The following is a 15,496-nucleotide window of genomic DNA, read 5'->3' on the forward strand; positions in this document are numbered from 1 at the left end:
ATTATTAGTTGTCGTTGTAATAGTAGTATTGGAAGTAGTATTTATTGCTTTAATTTTAATGTTTAACTTAAAAACAGATGTCAAAAAACAGTTATCATTTTACCCGTGTTTCCAGCTTGAAAAGAACTGGATCATCATCATTAATACACGATAAAAGAAACATGCTTAAACATCAAAAGAGTTTTTTTTTAAAAAAAACATTGCGTAAAGTGTAAACTAAATGCTATATAGTTTGCATCAGGATGCATTGATATCATTTTATGCTAATATCGGCCCAGATCAAGGTTTATATGACTGTTGGCTGGTTCGGCATTTACAATATGATAAATCGTTTTAAGCGTGCGTATGTAGTGATCAGTTATCTTGATAAGGTTAGTTTTATTACACACCTGAGTGGCAAAGTTAGTAAGAATAAGGAGTCTACCTCGCTAAGAAAGTCTGTGTGCAATGGAAGACACCTTTGCTATAGCCTTATATGATGAAGGAATAGTCCTAGGCTGTGGCGTTAACATTGGTTACTCGTTGTAAATAGTACATATACTAGCACTGTTGAATTTATTTTTCTTCCAGTAATCTATTGTCTTTGTGAAATAGCAGACACATTACTTTAAGAAGTTATATAGAATATTGCATTTGCTTGTTGTTTAATGAAAGGATGTAAATTGATGTCAAATGTTTTCTATGTGGTGTGGAAGCTTTTGTTTAATTTCGCTCCTTGTTCCGTTCCCGTTTGAAATTCACAAAACGAATCATTCAGCATGTGATAAAACTGTTCCTGATTTATTAAACTAAAGATGGTTAATATGTAGAAAAAGACGATCGATGTCTAAAAGTGACAGCATGTTGAATGATTATATATGTAATAGAAAGAAATTCGGATCTCAGATAACGTCTGGTAGAACTTGCATGCCTACAAGTGGGCACACCGGGTAGGGTAGCATGGTTTGCGGATGTCCACATATTTATCTAGCAGTGTGGTATACTTTGTGTGTGTGTTTGTGTGTGTGTGTGTATGTGTGTGTGTGTGTGTGATTCCACTCCATGTTTCAAATCCAGTAACAGAAAAAGCAAAACCAACAAGTTACATAAAAATTAACAAATGATTTATTTCCCCGATTAAAAAGTGAAACTTTAGTATGGACCTACAGTATTTTCAATAAAATCCTAATTACTGCTGAAAGATCTAACACAAATCTAAAAGTATGCAGTGTTCGTAACCAATTCCCGTATTGAGTTTGCTGATATGCCAATCACATTGGAGGACATGATGTTCCCACAGTCCAGATATATGACAATGATATATTCCAGAATATCCTTGAATGAAATTACCATAATATAACATGTCTGAATATTTGTTTTTAAATATGATTCCTCTCAATTTTATCTGAAAACAAAAAACAATGATAATATAACCTGAATTTACAGTGGGAATGAAACGTTTACAATCCCAACCTTATACAAACATTCTAAGACACAAAATATGACCAGGATGATGGTAATATTTCCATAAAATTTGAACGATCTATGCAATAATGCTTACTTTGACATATACATGAGACACTATCACAATTCAAATTACATATAGATGTCTTATGTATGATACTGTCACGGAATAAGGCAAGAAAATACCTTTGTATGCCTTAAGAACAATTTGATTTATTAACTTCATTGAAGCATACAGCGTTACCTAGGCTGGTTCATTTGTTTTTTTTTGTGTGTGTGACTGAACAATACATGCATCTGGTCGTGGGTCGCTCGAGGCGATATACTCGTATAGCACGGTATGCACGGGTATTTCACCACTGGTCGTGTGCATTTTTTTCTCTTGTATTTACAGGAGACTTTTTGTTATATGCGATTTTGTCATAGGGTGTCAATACCCTTACTTATAACTTAAGTCATAGGGGAAATTGTTAAGTTTATACAAAATTAGTTTGTAAATGTATTTTTATAGCTTAAATGCCTTAATTCAATTTACTTCCTTTATTTGTCATTCTGCGGGTTTAATCCACTAGAAAAACAGTATTTTACAATTTATTGCTAAGGGTTTTATTTGACGTAAAACAATTCAGTAACATGTATTTATGGAGATATCCTCTATATTTTATTTATTCCTTATTATGACCAGTTTAATGTAATTTTAGCTCTCCAGTCATGTCTGTCTGTATGTATGGATAGAAGTATAGACGGATCGATTGACTAGAAGGACGTGGACGGTTAGGCTAGTATCTCTTGTGTGACAGCAAAGCCATTTCAACCGACAGTTTATCTGTTTCATGGTGGGAATTGCTAAATATGGATGTACAATTCCGGAGAAGGACGAGGAATTAAGACGTGAATTCTCAACTCCGGCATTGTGTAATGTATACAAGGACACATGGATGTGAGCCATATTCAAGCTGCTTTCTAACACGTGGTTATTTGAACCATATCTATTTTGTGGCATTTTGGTTGTGTGAACCATACATATTGTTATATTTTTATCATATGGTTGTGTGAACCACATATTTTTCTATTTTTATCATATGACTGTGTGCACCACTTATGTTTCATTGGTATTATACGGTTGGGTGAACCATACTTGTTATTTTGCATCATACGATTCGGTGAATAGTACTCGTGTCTGTTCATTTGTCTCGTATGATTCCGTAAATATTATTTTCATTGTGCACATTGTGACAGGTATCTGTAACACGTTCAGTGTGGTAGTAGTGTATTGTATGTAGTGGGTGGGTGTGGGAGTCAATTTGCATATGTGTTGCATTGAACATTTATTTATTCATCTTTTGTTTCATATACTTTCATACCCTCATACTGTGTAGCGTTGTCATTGAATCCAGGCATCCATTCGGTTTCAGTCTTGTTACAGATACAAAATACCCATAAAGCAATATACTACTCTCTATAAAGTAAAGCGCATCTGCAATTAAATTCTTTTTCCTTGAATGTGCTTAATGCAAATGTTGTTTTTCTGCAACATCAAACTCGGCTTCAAGAGTCTCCGATTTTTGTTTTCCATTGTGTTAACTAAACTAAGGTGGTTGTGGTCACTTAATATAAAAATCATAGAAGGAATTGAACTAATATACACTCTGAGGTAAACTAAAACCAATGTCAATGCCAAATATTCCTTCTTGATTATGAGATAATTTCTGTTACTTGTTTATTTATTTAGAAATACTGAAAACTAGTTGATATACACCATTTTGGTCTTCTTGAATTAATACTCCTCATAACCCTGCATCACTTGCATCAACATAAATTTAAAATAATTAATGGAAATCTCGGGCTGAAATTACTGATGCGCCTTCAGAAGTGGCATTAAATAATTTAAATTTCTCCTGACATTTGTCAAAAATAGAAACTTGGAAGGTTTACTCCACAAATGTCATGTGATCGGAAATTGTGGCAAAAAATGGAGCAAATTTCCGATAATACCCATCCTAGCCCAAACATCGCCTTAGTTGATTTTACTGATAGGCAATGAGAATTAAGAGATAGTCATGACCATAACCTTTACAGGTTTAACATGACCGTGTTCAACAATATATCTTAAAATGTGGCATAAGTAGTACAAAACTCACTTTGTTCCAAATTAATTGGCATTCTTTAATCGCTGAGTCGATCAAAGATTTTCAGATTAATTTACAATGGACCTTTCCAGTTGTTGTAGATAATGAGGTCATCAATGTGCAGGTATCCAGACCGTTTGTTATCTTGTTCAGTAAACGCTGTAATGTTGAGGGAGGCATTTTCTTACCACACATTATCACTTAATATTGATGAAGACCATCTGGAGTTCGGAATGTCGAAATTTCCTTTGCTCTTATCGTGAGTGGAATTTGCCAAAATCCTTTCAAAAGATCAACATAGTGTCACGTTTTGCATTACCAATTGTATCGATGCATTGGCCTCGTTTTTGGCATTGATAATGAACCTTCTATGTTGATACTATTCAGTTTTTATAGTCATTACACATACGGAGAGTATTATCTTGTTTCCGCACAAGTACTTTTACAAGGATCGTTTCAAATCATTCTTCGTAAAATATTGAATTTGTTTTTCAAACATGCCTGTACGTGAGGATTCATCGTGTAAGGATGTTGTTTCACAGATGTAGAATTTACAATTTCAAAGTCATCGTTGACTTGATTTGTTCGTTTTGGAACATCGGGAAGTAAATTGCTCATATTCAAATATGAGCTGTTTTTTGCAGTTTTAGTTCACTCTTTTGTTGTGGCTGTAGATGTGAAAGTTTCAGGTCCAGATTTGTTTAATATGTTTGAATTCCAATGTTAGATTAAATCCACAAGTTCACATCAGTCCGTTTGCATGGCATCGTTTAACTGTGTGGGACAGGTACAACTAAATTAATTGAATAGTTAAAAGGGCTATCTCTATAAACACATCTTTAACGTATTTGTATGGCCAACTTCTTTCTGTTTAATCCTCACAGGAGTGTTAATGACACAAATTAAGTCACTTACTTTCTATTCAGTTGCATAAGGACCACAAGTCTTACCCTGAAGAGGATTTTGAGGTAGCGCCAAGAGAACCAGAACTGTGTCACCAGGCTGACAACTCCCTCTTCTATTGTTCGGTCTTACTCTAATTTTAGATTATTTCTCGCTACTTTATTTACTTTTGACAACTTACATGAACTGATTCACTAAAAGTAAACAGTCAATGAGCAGTCTCATTCCAATTATTTTCTGGTCTCAAAGCTATCTAACCGAATCAGTCTTCATTTTCATGAAATCTTTTTAGAAACATTCGGCTATCAGTGCGATAGGCAGAAAACTTAAACTGTTGGGTACCTTAGTTATACAATATTATTTTGGAAAACTCTAGACATTAAGATTGACCCTCTGGTCAGACTGGATAGATTTGGAAATATCAAAACATGTGAAACAAATAACTTGATCAAAGCTTTTACTATTGCTTTCTTGTTAAGATTACTCAAAGAAATTACGTGAAGAGATCTTGTGAACGTACACTATGTCCTCCGAAATTATAGGTTGCCTGACATGGTCTTAGGTATGAAGCCAACACACTCTCAATATTCTGCAAAATATATCATACAAACACAGGAATATCAATATAGGAATGTTCGAAATGAATGGTTCATTATTCTCCGAAATAAAATCAGAATGTGGTTTATTTGACCCAACAAATGTGTTGCTTTTAATACCAAACCTTGACGATGACGTTTTAGTTGTTGCTTAATTTTTGATCTGTGGAAATAAGATATTTCTCTTTCTTTTGATGACAAATGTTCGTAGATTGCTGATCAGAAGTTTGATTTCTAAACGATTGGGATTTAGAGGTAGTCGGTTGAGACTCGGATTATGTTTATAACAAATACTTAGACAAAGACTTATTGACGTATGCAATTTTGTGAGTTAGGAGGAATGATCAGCTGTGCGAGAATTATTTGCTACCTTTCGCTCATCAGTGTAGGTACTCGCAATGCATGCAATTCTTGAACTCTTCAATTAATTAGCTGACTGAGGTTATCGTAATCTTTATTAAACTTCATGGCTGAGCACCATCTATCAAATAGTTGCTCTTTGTTCCTAAAATATTCAAAATGCGTTTGTGCAGTTTCTATTAGAAATTCCTAAACCTATGTCGATTATGTCATTATGCCTCAGGTACCAACTTATAATTCTTCATGATATATTTATAAACCACATTATAATAATCATTTAATTTTAGCGAGAGTAACGTGTAGACTTCACGAACTTTGTCAGTAAGTTCACTTTGTAATAACAAAGTCCAATACTATCATGGCTGTTTCAAGTGTTTAGCAAACGTTTTCAGAATGAGGAAAATATTGATGTCAATCTCGTTCTTTAAAATGGGGTACTGACCTAATATTTTTCGAAACATAAAACAAGAATCTCTCTCTCTCTCTCTCTCTCTCTCTCGGTAACGATTTAGAACTAAGTTCTCTACTTTAGATGTCAGTGAAAGCTTGCTGGTTTCAAAAAAGATATCTTAAATATACGAAATTAAAATCTTTAGCGGGAGCAAAGAAAATATAGCTGTATATAACAGTATATTAAAGTGGGATTAGGATACATATCCTGTAAAAATGTATTAGTCGAAAGAATTTCTAGTTCGAGTTCGAGTTAACAGGAATGTATGTATGTGTATATATGTATGCTTGCGAGACATGGACTGTGTATAGCCACCATGCTAAAACACTAAACCACTTCCATATGAGCTCCCTGAGAGAACAAATGAAAATCAGATGGCAGGAAAGCGTACTGAACACAGAGGTACTCGCTAAGGCCGGCATGACAAGTATCCACACCATACTGTGTAAGGCACAACTTCGATGGGCTGGCCATGTTGTCCGCATGCCGGTATAACGCCTAATTAAGAAGGTCTTCTATGGAGAGCTACACCAAGGCAAGAGATCTCACGGTGTTCAAAATAGAGGTACAATGACACCCTCAAGGCTTCGCTGAAGAACCTAGGCATTGATCCTGACAGCTGGGAGAGTGTCGCTATTAACCGAACTGCTTGGCGCAATGAAGTCAATGCTGGTGCGGGAGCCTTTGAGCAGAAAAGACTGGTGGACGCAGCTGGAAAACGTGATCTGCGCAAATCCAGGAACAGCATTTCTGCAACTCCCGGTCAGCAATCTGTACATCCATGTCCCTGCTGCAACGAACTCTTCCTGGCCTGGATCGGACTGATGAGCCATCTCCGGACCCACCCCCAGTAACATTAAATGGTCATCATAGACACCGATGGACGAACATTATCATCACAGGATTCATGCGATATGTTGTGACTAAGGTATTTCTAATAGCTGACGTTTATTAGCTTCTGCATCCTTATAGTTTGCTTTCTGATGAGATTCTGACACGGCTGAACTTCAATTCGTACAGTAGGATGCCTGGTATTTCTGTAATCATATAGGCATGAAGCAATTATATTACGAGACAGTTAATATTGGTTATCGATAAAATGTCTATTTTGTGTTGCATTTGACATATTTTGGCATATTCAGGAAGAACTGGTGAATTTTGCATAAGACCATGTTCGTAAGTTCAAATAGAATTCCATAAGTCTTCACACAAACAATATCAATTGTGTTCCTCAATTAAAGCGTGCAGGTCTTCAATTTCCATTCCTTCAGGCCTTATTCTCGCGGTTGCAGGTAGGTCTGCTCATAATTTCTGTGCCATATGCCTTGCTTGATTTGTCCGAGCCAGAACTGAATTGTTTTATTTCTCGTTGTTACTTTCGATCATCTCATTCAAAGGATCATATATTTTCTCGGTCTCTTTATTTCTTATATAATATTGTCACAATGGGCGTTTATATAATTGTTTACAACTTGTTTTGCATACATGCATATTGCATATTGCAGTACAGAATATTTGCTTCAGTTTGTTCGTCCTGACTATTATTTTCAAATTTGTCCAGCCATGCCTTGCATTCTATGGATCCCCATCAGTGAATGCTTCAGTATCTGGCAAATTCTCTGTCCAATTCAGTTGGTTCTTCTGTTTGTTTTTACCATCCCTGTACATTGATACTATCCGTTTACTATTATTAGCTACTAGAAAACGTGGAGTTGCAGATTTTTCGTCTGCTATTGTTTTTCCTTCACTGGGGCACTATCGAATAGCGATGTCCGCTCGACCAGCAAAACCATAATGGATTGTTGGGATTGTTGAGCCTACCACTGTTATTAGAATGTGTATGCTGGGCACATACTGCTATATAGCTCGCACTTAAATGACTGCCGTTCTAATTCGCATTAGCTTTCTTTTATGTTTGCTGTAACGCTACGTTATATTTGAGAAACGCACGGTTCGTTGCTAACCAAATCTTGAGCATAAAATCTTGTCGCTTCTGTCTTATCAATATCAATGACCTCTAATGTGTACATACATACATATTTCAGATAAAAATAAAAAGATTTGCATTAAAAAATCTACAGAAATAAGAAACACTAGATAATATTTGGCCAACTATATTTCTAATAATTTTAATCATAGAAATAGCTTCTTATATTGTATATATCTTGTAAATATTGCGACTGACCATTACGTAAACATTTTTTCGAAGTTAATGACTTCAAATTATTTTCCTGAAAAATGTAAATATTTAATTTTTTTCTATACGGAGACTTTTTTGTCAGTTAAAATGTTTATTTTCTTTGAATTATTCTGTATGCATTTGTAATGTCGTTTTTTTTACAATATTTGCTAAAATCTTTTACATAAAGATGGTCATAGGTATTTATTTGTTTTGCTCTTCGCAAATTTTCATACATCGTTTTGAATAGTAAGCCGTATATAATGACAAGCACTATTGTGAAAATATTCACTAAAATTTAACACAAAACGTGTGATTTGAAGTCAGTGGAACGGCCTGAAAAAGTATTTATATTTGTTTCAAAACCATAAAATTATCACAACATCGGTGGAACGACGAGGTTACGCTTCACGGTCCTAGCATGTCCTAATTCAAAGACGAAATCTATGCTTTGGCCATTTTAAAGTTTAAAATAATTCATTCATTGATAATTTAAAATAACTAATTCGCTGATAATGTTCAAATCAGAATGATTCCATTATGTTTGATATATTTGTCTGGTATGCAGGCCGACAATGACTGACAACACATTTTAGAGACGAGGCTACTATCGTATTTACATAGTACTTCAACAGGTTTTACAGGATTGCAACCTAGACTTGAAACTGTTTTAATTGTAAGTATAGTGTTAGTAACTCGCTGAAATTGCAAATAGTCTACCGCTAACTTATACTTTGGATACGTTAATACAAGTGTTCGAAATGCAGTTCTTTTATCAATTTGGTTACTTATATCTATTTGCATTGTAACTCGTGGTACATGATTTTATCTAATATTTATAAGTTGTTTTCATCGCTGTAAATTCTACAGAATATCTTTGGTTAAATTTTGCTCGCATGACATGAGTATTTTAAGAGTTTAGTATTTCGTACGTATGTGTTGCAAAATCATTAACAATAATCTTAATAATATAACTTAAATGGCGCTTATATTTCTTAGTGGCTGGTGCGTTTTCGAAGTTTCTATCATAATTATGTAACTTCCCATTGTTTGGGCTCGGTCACATGAATATACTAATTCTACGCAAAATGAGTAGTGTATTCTGTCACATGAGGCCTATTACGAAATTCAGCCACAAAAGACAGTATATAAAAAGTGAGAAATGAGTAATCTGTTAATTAGAAACAGAAAGTACTCATTATTTTGGACTATAATATTATTCTAGAACTGTTATAAATTATTCGAAGGAACTTTGTACAATGCCGTCTTGGCAATGTCACGGTTCTTGGATGACCAGTATCATTCCGGTTTCGAAATTTATATGGAAATTTTAATTCATTTAGGACTTTCAAATACCTTTATAAAGATTGGTTTGGACTCACTTCATAGTATAGTAATTTCCATTTCTATTTTCATTTCTAACTTTAATAATTAAACTGTTTGTTACATTTTACAAAACGTGTTGTTTTGTTTTCTTTTCTGTTACTTGTGACCATATATTCGGAAACACTTGCAGTTTCGTCAAAGCTATCGCGAATATTCGATATATATACCTACCTCTCTTTTCGTATGGATTTTCGTTAATGAAAAAAGAAAGATCAATGTTATCGTCATATTACATGGATGATTCGCAGGAAATAACAGCAAATATATCTTAAACAAACTGATTATTTGAAACAATTGCTACTCAAGCAAATTCGTAGATATCTTAGAGTTTCGATTTATCAAAGGAAACATTCAGTCATATATATACCAGCGCAAGCAATTTCAGGACTTAAGGAATTTCTTAGCAACGTGTAATACTTACATGAAACACAGAATAAAATAACTGACAACAAATAAAACATGTTTGGGTATGAAATCTTGCATGCTGCTGATTTTTAGAACATTAAAGAATTCAAGCAAATTTTATAAAAAGGAAAGAGCCGAAATGTGTGATATCTTAACTCATGGACAGAGGAGGTGTCTTTGTTCAATTATCATATTAAGCTCCTTGTTGTCCACTGAAATATAATTATGATTTGACTTAGTTTCTCTCTTTATTGTTCTCGTTAATATTTCATGCAATGTCAGACATTTCATGGTTAACAATTAACAAAGAAACTGAAGAGATGTTAAATAAAGTCAATTCATCGGTTTCGTTTTCCTTTTAATTTGATCAAACATAATACACCATTGGTTATGCAAATGACTTTGTGATGAAGGACAGACTTTGAATACACTTATTTTGTAATCACACAGACGGCTGTCTTATGGGCACAAAGAAGACTGGATAGAAATATTCATACTTCAACAATGGCCACACAGAAAGTCTGGGTATTCGCTCATTGTTTGCTTACAGTGGCAGCATTAAAAGGTAATTAGTAACAATATTTCAAGAATTAGTTCTGTGTATGTCCGACGAAAACGAACATGCGGATATCAATACATATCTTCTTTGTATTCTTGTTGTTACCTATTTTAACTTAGGGCTAAAGAAAACAAAGACGTATTTATTAGTAAAACAAAGCTGTATTTTTTTATTAAAACATTATTACTATTTATTTATTATTAATATAAAGGTGTATTTATTATTAAAGAAAGATACATTTATTATTAAGTCACCTTATAATTATTGTACTTCAACCAGTGTCTGTGTCTACGTCAGTGTCCGCCTTGAGGTTGGCGCGTTAGAACATGAACATTATATAAATAATTACAACTTAAATGAATCTCATCCATTCTTTATTCTAGGGTCTCACGTGACAGTTTGAAGTTGGATAACGTGGTACATACGTGCAAATTAGCTTCACATTCTTGATTATTTACTTTTTCCTTAGTTTAGCTCAGATTTATTGACACACTTGAAAATACAATGTATCTGAGATCATAAAACTTTTCGGGGAGATTTATTTTGACGAGAACAAAGTTCCCATCACAAAGTAACTAAGACTAACATATCACGCTTCCATCAGTTTAGTTAAATTATTGTTTTAAGTTTCTTTCTCAAAATTTGTTTATATCTAGAACCATTAAACTGTATTAGTGCAACATGGAAAAATCAAATTACCCTGTACTTTATATTTTACTATTTTGGGTAATGTTTATGTGATTAGTATAAATTTAAATATATTGGCAATACTTATTATGGGGATTGATGGATATAATTACTACACTCCCATCTTAAGTATCGGTCACTTGGACATACATTTCAGGCTTCACTCTGTGTACCTAAATTGTCCTTAAAGTTTATAAGTCACACTGTGTTCTTGCACGAATCATCCAATATGTCACTGTTATCCTTCATCTATTACTGGCTTAGGCTATATTCTTGCGTTTAGTGTATGCTAGGAGAAGGATATGTCACCCTGTAGATATCCTGTTATATCTAGAGGTACGAATCCTGGTAATAGAATTCATTTTCACGAGTACTAAATGCAGATCACAAAGTATGTCACTGAGGCCCATATTTCACTCTTCACTGATTTTGAATCAATGTTAAGCAATATTTATGACGGTAATATGAAAGTAGTTGATTGGATGTATCTTCTTTTGCACAACCCGCTTGCAGCAAGGAAGATATTGGTTTATGTTTTCCGATTTCAGTTAGATTATGACCGGGTGCTTTATTACATCCTGACTATATACAGCAACCACGAAACTTGTCAGAGGATGCAACTTGATGAGTACTGTATTTTCTTCTGAAAAGAAACTTTGCTGCGATCCATAGTCAATGCTTCACTGTTCTTTGTTCCATTTTCTATTTAACTGTTAATACTTGAATCGTTAAACTGGATGACTGAGATCTTAACTCTTATTACCATACCTATACAGAAATAGTTAACGTGGCCTAGATTTAAGATTTTGCTGACTATGTCAGGTCTTTGGTCCTGGCTAGACCGACCCGTTGGCCTAGTAGTTAGAGCCTCCGTCTCAGATGCAGGAGGTTGCGCGTTCGAACCCCGACTGAGTCAAACGCAATATTTATAAAAATAGCAATAGCAGCTACCTTGCTTGGCGCTCAGCATTTTATCATGATGCATTCTATGTTTGTGAGAACTCGTCTGTGGTAACTAAAGAAGTTAATCATTGATGCATATACTGTCTATTTGCTTCTGGCTGTAGTTTCAACGTTCCACACAGCCTGTGACGTTCATACTGTAAAATATGGCCTCTCTGAGTGCACAATGATAATGCGATCCATTAGAAAGTTTAATAACAAAAACTGAGATGTAATAATGCACAAACAACATTAAGATAAAGTTTTAATGCACTTAGTATAATATTTCCCCTTTTGGTTAGCCATGAAGGTACTGGCTAGGTAGTTCTGATTAATAGTTAAACTAAAAATTGTAAAACGATTGCAGTTAAAACATATAGAGTGATCATTTTCGACGAGACACCTGATTAGATGAAAGGATCAAACCTTTGGTGGCCTATGTTTTTTTCTCTCCAGGAAATCTTCTTCTGCGTGATAATAGCTGCTGCCAATAGCTACCAGAGACTAATCAAAAGTTCTTAAAGTCGAGAAATATAATAGCTGATTACTAATAGTTTATTAAACTCTGCTTTTAGCAACAGTAAATATTCTTTCTGAAATCCTTATCAGATATTAGCATTTTTGTCTATCCTGTTCTTAACATAATCTTGGTGATTCGTTTATGTATTGAAGAGGATTTTGTGTGTGTGTATGTGTGTGTGTGATTTGGATTTTTAACGTAGCTTTAACGATTATTCAGTCATATGGCTATGATGTCTGCAGGTGGCAGTTTAGTGATGCATAGCACTGGGGTATCATGCCGCAGTCATGTAGCATGATGTCCCACCCAGTCACATTATCCCGACACATGGCCAACCAGTCCTATCACTAACTTTTAATTCAGAGCGCCACGCGAGGCTGCCCTAAGTACATTTTTGTAAGACGTTTGAAGAGGAAGTGTTTTGATTAAATCGTAATGCATATTTAGTTTGCATTCTTTATTATATTGTGTTTTTTATTTCATTCTATGCTATGAAGAACTATATTTTCGACTTAACCCTCTACAAAATCAAGTTCGTTTTATACCTGAGATGAATCATTGATTTTTCTAATTCTATGTAATGTATACAGTGGTATGTTTTCTCCTTGTAAATGGGTTAACAATTAGAATACTTATTTATGTCTGTGACAAGGGCGTTTTTTACCATCTTCTTTATTATATATGCACTAGTATTTCTCTAACTCTTCTTTATTATATATGCACTTGTATTTCTCTAATTATAAATAAGAATTTTTTCTTTAATCGTTATTTGAGATCTGAGCAGAATCAGTTGTATTTGTATTGTGTCCAGTTTTTCATTCTGGCTGGGTTTTATTTTTAAAATATTTTTAGTTCAATTTATTCTTCTCAGGAAATAACAAGCGCTCAAAACTAATATTCATGGAAATAGAGACTTGGATTAAGATTGAAATTTCAAATAAGGACATATTTGGGATTTGTGTTATGATGATTCTATAAAAGAATGTTGGCACATCACCACGACACTGGATACCACAGGCACATCAACACTTCCAGATGTTTATTTGTTTTGAAGTATCATTACTGTTTATTTAGAACTTTAATTATTAGATTTTATATTCGGAATTCAATGATTATTTGGATGGTATGCAACAGAGTGTGTATTTTTTGCATTTTTAAGTTTGTGATTTTTTATATTAAGTTATATGTTGAATTTTGCAAGGCTTGCTGCTTCTCATTTTTTTCTATTACATTCTTCACTACCATGAAGTCGTAATAGAAACTAATATATATATATATATATATATATATATATATATATATATATATATATATATATATATATATATATATATATATATATATATATATATCTCCACTCTCCTTATCAGATATATATTACAATTTCTATATGGATTAAGTAATGTCAAGGTGAACAAAAGCTCCATAAGTAAATTAGCGACAGTGCGATACAACTGTATAAATTATTTCCAAGTTGAAACACGAAGAATACTGCATTCCTTTGTTTTGATTTTTAGTAATTAATCTCCGTTTCAAGTTTTTCCTTGCGATATGATAAAACAATACTTTGATATTTATCCTGAATGATATTAGAGTATCTTTGTTCATCTGAATATTGGTATTAATTGTGGTTATATCGATAAATAGTTTGACAGAAATTGACATGCTCTAAAACATTTACATCAATGAATAATAATAATAATAATAATAATAATTTTAATAATGATATTACTATCCTACGAGACAAAAAGTTTCATTTAATTTTAATATTAATATTAACAAAACTTGATTTTACTTACAGAAAGCGTCCTGCCTGAACATAAAACATACATAACAGACGCACAGGCTCAAAACGCATTCATCATTAAAACATGGACATACAATGGTTCCTCGTTATATGTCACAGTTACAAAGGAAAACAAAACTGTTCTTAGTGCGTTCTTTGATGGTGTTTCTGTCACGGGGCAGGGAAATCGATTATTAATAAAGTACAACCATAACACAAAGGAAGTATCGTTATTTATAAACAATATTAGCAGGAGTGATGAAGGTTTGTATCTAATTTCTACAAGTAGCTACGACATATCAGACGAAGATTCCAACACAATGGAAGATAAATGGAATGTCCAACTAAACGTTTTAGGTAAGGAACAAATCCGTGATGATGTATGCAATTTATGTGTATGTTCAGATCTGATGACAAGACATGGTTGTACCAACATATAAATATTTTTGTCAAGAACACATGGAATGATTTTTAGAAGGAATAGTGGAGCTTTATGTATGTGGTGCAAAGTGATAAATAACGCAGTTTATGTGTACTTGTGTCAGGCATTTAAAAGGAAGTCATAGGTACCGGACATGCTAGTAATCTTGTGTATAGGTTATTGTAAACAGTTTGTACATAACCTTTTACGTTCAGTTTTAACGTCGTCATTGAAATAATCATATTCCTAATGCAATAATTCCTTATTCAAAAATGCTGTTTACCAATGATCATATTCAAAAGTATGTTTTTTTTATTCTGTCACGTCGAAATTAACTTTGCTTTGCTGCTTTATAAGATTATTTCTAAGAATTAAATAAAATAAGGATACATTGGTAGAATATAATATTATTTCTCTTTTAAAATTGTTTGAAATAATTTTCAATGCTGCTATATCTATCAATTATTCATTGTTTCTAACAAGCGCTACCCACGGGCAATCATCAGCGTTAAATAGCTGTAATATATCACATTAATGCATCACAGAGAGGAGAGAGAAAGTTGATATCGAATGTCTAATATTTAGCATGAGAAACCATCATGGTTTCTCGTCAGAATCACTTATTTTGCAATGGATGCATTCTTGTTGATTTGGTATATTTTACGTTCATTACACGTTTCTATGAATCATTTAAATCATGTATTTACTGTTCTTTGGAGAAATAAAAGC

The sequence above is a fragment of the Sinohyriopsis cumingii genome, chromosome 6, assembly GCF_028554795.1.
Source record: "Sinohyriopsis cumingii isolate HCF-2022 chromosome 6, ASM2855479v2, whole genome shotgun sequence".
Classification (NCBI taxonomy): domain Eukaryota; kingdom Metazoa; phylum Mollusca; class Bivalvia; order Unionida; family Unionidae; genus Sinohyriopsis; species Sinohyriopsis cumingii.